The sequence below is a fragment of the Ixodes scapularis genome, unplaced genomic scaffold (genome assembly GCF_016920785.2).
Source record: "Ixodes scapularis isolate PalLabHiFi unplaced genomic scaffold, ASM1692078v2 PGA_scaffold11__112_contigs__length_91849675, whole genome shotgun sequence".
Lineage (NCBI taxonomy): Eukaryota > Metazoa > Arthropoda > Arachnida > Ixodida > Ixodidae > Ixodes > Ixodes scapularis.
The window spans coordinates 61,262,364-61,268,341 of record NW_024609837.1 but is presented as its reverse complement, the minus strand read 5'-3'; the positions used below and the strand labels follow the sequence as shown (position 1 = coordinate 61,268,341).

At 57.3% G+C, this 5,978-nt stretch overlaps 1 pseudogene; it reads left to right on the top strand.

The window, feature by feature from the left end:
• The first annotated feature begins 298 nt into the window (after window positions 1–298).
• On the top strand, window positions 299–4,935 carry LOC115332225 (annotated as a pseudogene).
• Window positions 4,936–5,978: the final 1,043 nt, after the last annotated feature.

Below are 5,978 nucleotides of genomic sequence, written 5' to 3'. Positions count from 1 at the left end.
AGTCCCTAGAGCCAAGATGCGCGTGGGCAGGACGCGCCGCAGACACTCACATTGAGTCGCGGACAGCGTATACGGCCGTTGCGGAGCGCGGTCACAGGTTAACTATAACGCCCCGGGCTTTGGACCCCCTTCGCTTACGAGCAAAGGCGCAGGGCAGCCAACGCAATCTCGGCCCGAGTGCAGACCCGTAGGGGTGGCGCAGTGGTCAACCACCGCAGAGGCGCGACTGGTCACGACAGTCGCGGGAATCATGACTCACCGCGGTTTGCCACAGATGAAGTGTCGCGTGAGAGTAACGATGGACAGGTTGCGCGTAACGACCGGCCACAAGTCAGGTGTTACAACTGTCACCGTCTTGGGCACATCAGGCGGCATTGCACGTGGGTAGCGTCTGGTTCTCAGGGTTCCCAGGGAAACGCCAGAGGCCGGCGCCACTAATCAGGTCCTCTGAGTCGAGGTTGCCGGCCGCTGCCGAGGCCCAGTATCAGTGTGCCGACAGGGCTGAAATTGTGGCCGGCGACCGCGTGGCGATGGCCCCGTCGGCGTGTCGGGCTCAGAGCACGACACCTGAGAAGGGCCCGTACGTGCGTGTAGAGATCGGTGGTAGAGAATATTCGGCACTAATTGACACCGGTTCTACCCTTTCCCTAATTGGCGATAATGTGTACGAGGACTGCCGTAACAGGAACCTCTGCGCGCGGGAACTTGTAACTCCGCTGCGTTTAGCGACAGGATTTGCCGAAGCTCAAGGGGCGATGCGCCTTCAACTTGGCCTTGACGGCAGACGAAGGAGGCAACGTTTCGTTTACTTGCCCGGTATGTCGATTCCTGTTATTTTGGGGCAGGACTTCGTCTGTCGTGAGGGCATAATCCTGGACTTGAAGAACAACGGGTATCGTTATAGTGCGTTTTCTCCTCTTATTCCCTTTGTTGCCCCATCATCTCTGGTGCAGGAAATGGAACGTTCGCTCGCTGCGTCACACCAGGAGCAGGTATTAGCTGCGCGAGTCGTGCCCGGGAACGTCGAAATGATAATTGCGTCTTTCGATGGACCCGCCGACCAACGGCGGATGCTAGCGAACGCCTTGACCCAACACGCAGCTATGTTTACCGAGAGACCGGGGCTTACGACTGTTTTACAACATAAGATAGATACAGGAGAGGCCAGGCCGTGGGGGTGTAATCCTAGACCACTAAGCGTGCATAAACGGGCCCTTCTAGACGCGGCTCTCGACGAGATGCTGGACACAGGGGCGGTGCGGCCATCGCAGAGTCCCTGGGCGTTTCCAGTAGTTTTGGCGCCAAAGAAAGACGGCACCGCGCGCCTTTGCGTTGATTACCGAAGACTTAATGAGGTCACTAGAAGGGACGCGTATCCTTTTCCCTCTAGTGAGTCTATAATGTATTCGCTTGGAGGCGCGAGGGTTTTCACCACGCTGGATTGTAGCAGGGGCTTTCTCCAGATCCAGGTGGCGCCAGACGATGTCCAAAAGACGGCGTTCACCTGTTACAGGGGGTTATTTGAGTTTACGCGTCTTCCGTTTGGGTTGTCGAACTCGCCGTCGAGTTTCCAACGGCTCATGGACATCGTGCTGGGCGATGCGAAATTTAACTTCGCCATGGCCTACATGGATGACGTTGTGGTATTCTCCAAGTCGTTCAAAGAGCACCTAACTCATCTCGAGATCGTCTTAAGGCGAATGAGTGAGGCCGGTCTAACAATTAATCCAAAAAGGTGCAACTGGCCGCCTCAAAGGTAAATCTTTTAGGCTTTGTCGTAGACAATGGTACCTTTAAGCCGAACGATGAGAAATTGAGGGCCATTCTCGATTATCCACCACCGCACGATGTAAAGAGCCTTCAACGGTTTCTGGGGATGGTTGGCTTTTACCGGCAGTTCATCCCGATGTGCGCGGAGCTGGCGCGGCCATTGAATCTGCTGCTCCGGAAAGGCTCGAGGTGGGTCTGGGGTCCAAAGCAGGGTGCTGCCTTCTCGTCTCTCGCGAGGGCAATAGCAAGCACCGCTAGCCTTCGGTTACCAGATCTTAATCGGCATTTTGTTGTGCAGACAGATGCGAGCGACTACGGTGTCGGAGCAGTATTGCTACAGGAGCACGATGGACAGTTGCGCCCTGTGGCATTCGCTAGTCGAACGCTCACACCGTCGGAACGCAACTACAGCGTGACGGAAAAGGAGGGGTTGGCCGTCATGTTTGCTCTGAAGAAGTTCGACCTCTATTTAGACGGTACGACTTTCGTTATTCAGACTGATCACGCAGCACTTACCTGGATTCAGAGGCTAAAAGTGCCCGCGGGAAGGCTGGCCCGCTGGGTACTAACCTTGCAGCGCTACTCGTACACGGTTGAGTACCGAAAGGGATCGACCAACAAGGTCGCGGATGCGCTCTCTCGGGCGCCCCAGGATGGTGGTTGGGAGGAGGTGACGCAACCAGAGTGTAACGAGAAGCGCGGGAAGAACAGGAGAATGTCTCCGGATGCAGGGGTGAGGTCCCTCACGCACGGTTGGGAGGAGGCGAAGCAACCGGCACTCGTAGCAGCCTTAGCGCGCGGCACGAAGGAGCAAAGGATCGTCGCTTGGGGTGAAGTGGTCAGCAAGGAAGAGCTTGTCGAGGCCCAGAAAGCAGATGGTTTTTGCCAGCGGGTGTTGGGTAAACTGGCTGAAATTGCGGTCGACACCGGGAAGGCTGGTGGTCGAGTTAATGATCAATTTGATTCATATCTGCTGGGCGAAGACGGCTTATTGCTCCGCTACATCCCAACGATCGATGAAGGGGAGGGTAATGAGTCTCCCTTCAGGGTAGTGATTCCCAGGAAGCTACGGAAGAGGTTTATCGGGTACTTCCACGACTCGGCTCTGGCAGGTCATGGCAGTGGCAGCAAGACTTTTCAGAAGTTATGGCGCGCCGCGACTTGGCCGGGGATGAGACAAGACGCACTCCGATACGCCCGCAGCTGTCCAGCCTGCCAGAAAGCGAAGCCCAGAGGGGGCAAGCCTCCGGGCTTGATGCAGTCGGTGAAGAGTCACTACCCGTGGGAGATCGTCGCTTGCGACATCATCGGCCCACTGCCGAGAAGTCCGCGGGGAAACCAGTACCTCTTGGTTATTACCGATCATTTCTCAAAGTGGGCAGAGCTGTACCCACTGAGGAAGCTGGTTTCAGAGCGGATCTTGGAAAAGTTACTGGATACTTTCCTACGCTTCGGCACACCCAGGTGTCTCATTAGTGATAACGCTAGTTATTTTACTAGTAAAGTGTTCGTGGACTCCTGCTTGGCGCTGAACATAAAGCACAAGAGGACAACACCGTACCATCCCCAAGCCAATATCACTGAGCGTGTGAATCGGAATATCAAAAGCATGCTGATCGCGCTAACGGAGAGACACCGAGACTGGGATGAGCACATGGCTGAGATGGGTTTTGCCATCCGGAATACCGTGAACAGATCGACTGGTTTCACGCCAGTGTTTCTGAACCTGGGTAAAGAGATCCCGTCTCCGCTGGAGAACGAGTTACGGAGCAACCAAGGAACACCAGGACGCCCGCTCTCTAGGTACGCGGAACAGCTAACGAACCGCTTGTCTGGGGCGCTGCACGATGCCAGAGAGAATCTTGATGCCGCAAGGATCGAGCAAGCGGCGCAGTATGACAGGAGCCATAGGCACTTGGAATTCAAGGTTGGTGACTTGGTCCTGAGAAGAACCCACCCTCTGAGTAACGCAGCTAGCGGTTTCGCCGCATCGCTTGCTCACAGATGGGAAGGGCCCTATGAGGTAAAGACGCGAATGTCACGGCTTACTTATAAACTCACTCGGTGTGATACAAATGAGGAGTCGGGTCCAGTTCACATCGCGGACTTGAAGGGGTATTACCGTCGCGATGGGGAACATAGTGAATGAAAACTACCGCCGCCGCCACATTCGGCCACAGAAAGTGATGATTTTCCGGTGTCTGACAGTGTTCTTTCTACACAGGATGCCTCCTTGGAGAAACCGCCCCAGGGAGCCATACCCAGGAGGCCCACCGGACGGGCCAGGCCCCGGGGCGGCTGGACCCCAGTGGTCCGGTCGATCAAACCCTCGGGGCGGCCGCCCAGGGAGGCGTCAACACCGGGGATGGCCGAACGGCGGAGCGGGCCAGCGCCGCCCGGGCTCCGCAGGTACCGCGAGCCCGGCAGCCGGCAGGCCTACGCGGCACGGGGCAGGGCCGTCCGCAGCAACATCGCGGCACCAGGCAGGGCCCTCCGCGACGGAGCCGCCGCACCACGGAGCGGGTCCGTCTACGACCGGGGGACCTGCCTGGAGTCGGCCCCCCTGCCACACCGTGGCCACGTGGACGGCGTGGGAGGAAGGAGGGGCGGTCCACTTCGTTTCCCGCCGGCGTTGGAAGCATCAACCCAGACCAACGCCTGGCCAGCCCGACCACCAAGTCCCACTCCCGTTCCGTGGCCACACGCAGCCGGCGGCGCCACGGGTCTTGGGAGCGCCTGACACCTGCTGGCTGTGCGGGGTCCCGATAATACATCTGGAAACTCACGAAGCAGGTCGACTCCATTCTGACCTGCTGAAGGCACAACCCCTCCCGGACAACGTGGCGGCAGCGGTCCAGACCCTGAGGGCAAGCCGCCCGGACTTCCTGGCTCCCGCTGCCTTGGCCTCCGTCCAGCCAGCCCGGCCTCCCGAAAACCGTGCCGCCGCACCGGCTGCCGCAGCCGTTGTTATCGAACCCGCCACCACGACGGCCCCCGCAACATCGGCCGCCACCACATCTTGCGGCCCAAGCCATCGGGCCAGTGTCGTCCACCAGCCCCCTCCGTCCCCCCCGACTTCCGACGACGCCATCATGGCCGAGGTGGAACAACTCCTCGGCCAAAACCAGTGAGCACCCGGGGCCCCCCGAAGACCGGGCCTTGAGGGGGGGGGAAGTGTGGGAAGCCGAGGAGGACGACGGCGCGCGAGGGGGCAGGAGCGGTGGCCGGCAGCTCGGTGCGCGTGACAGGGTGCACGGGGATTCCGCCAGGCACGGTCTGGACAACGACAGCGACTGCCAGGCCCAGAACCAAGACGCCGAACAGTAAAACGATTTGAATCAATCCTTGCTCGTGTGACTTCTTGGGAGGGCGGACCAGGCAGGGACCGATTGGGCAGCAGTATAGTAGAGCGACCCACAACTTTCAATATTCGCGTTTTTTTTTTTTTTTTAGGGAGATTATTTACTTTATATTGCCGCGCGCGCAGCTGGCCAAGTAGGCAGCGCGCGCGTGGCCTAACGGTTATCGCGCTTGCTTTCCACGCTGAAAGCCAGGGTTCGATTCCTGGCCGCGGAGGCACATTTTTGTTGACTCTGTAAAGTAATGTTCTGGTAAATTCGAGAACCATGTTGCTTGTTCGAGGTCGGAATGTTCTACACGCCGAAACTTCTACGCCGATTATTCCAGAATCCCACACGTGTACATGGGGCTCCGCGTGGCGATCTACATTCAGTCTCGCCCCAGCGCTCGATCCTGCGGTTTCGCCGACATCGACGCCCGCGACGCTCTGCTCTTATCTTCTGTTTCCTTTTTTATTTCTTGGGCACAAGTTCGCCCGATTAAACGTTTCAGTTTCCTCAGTTATTCTTTGTTTACTCTTTTGTTCCTTCGTGACAATATCGACTACCCCCCTCCTCCCTACCTTTCCCACTACTGACAGGCCGTTCAGCAACGCTATCACTTGGGTTGCACGCTTAATAGCTGCGAAAGAAACCACGCGATACTGATGTAACAATAAAAAATAGGCTAATAAATCTTAATAACTCTCGCACTTTTTCAATGGTGAATGAAACAATAAACTGGTGTATTGTTTTTTGCCATCGTGTTGCTGATACGGGGACCATGCGTTGTGTGTGGCGCAAGGCCGAGCGCGTTTGGGAACGGCCAAGGTGCCACTGCAACTGGCAAACATATAGCAAATTGTCTTT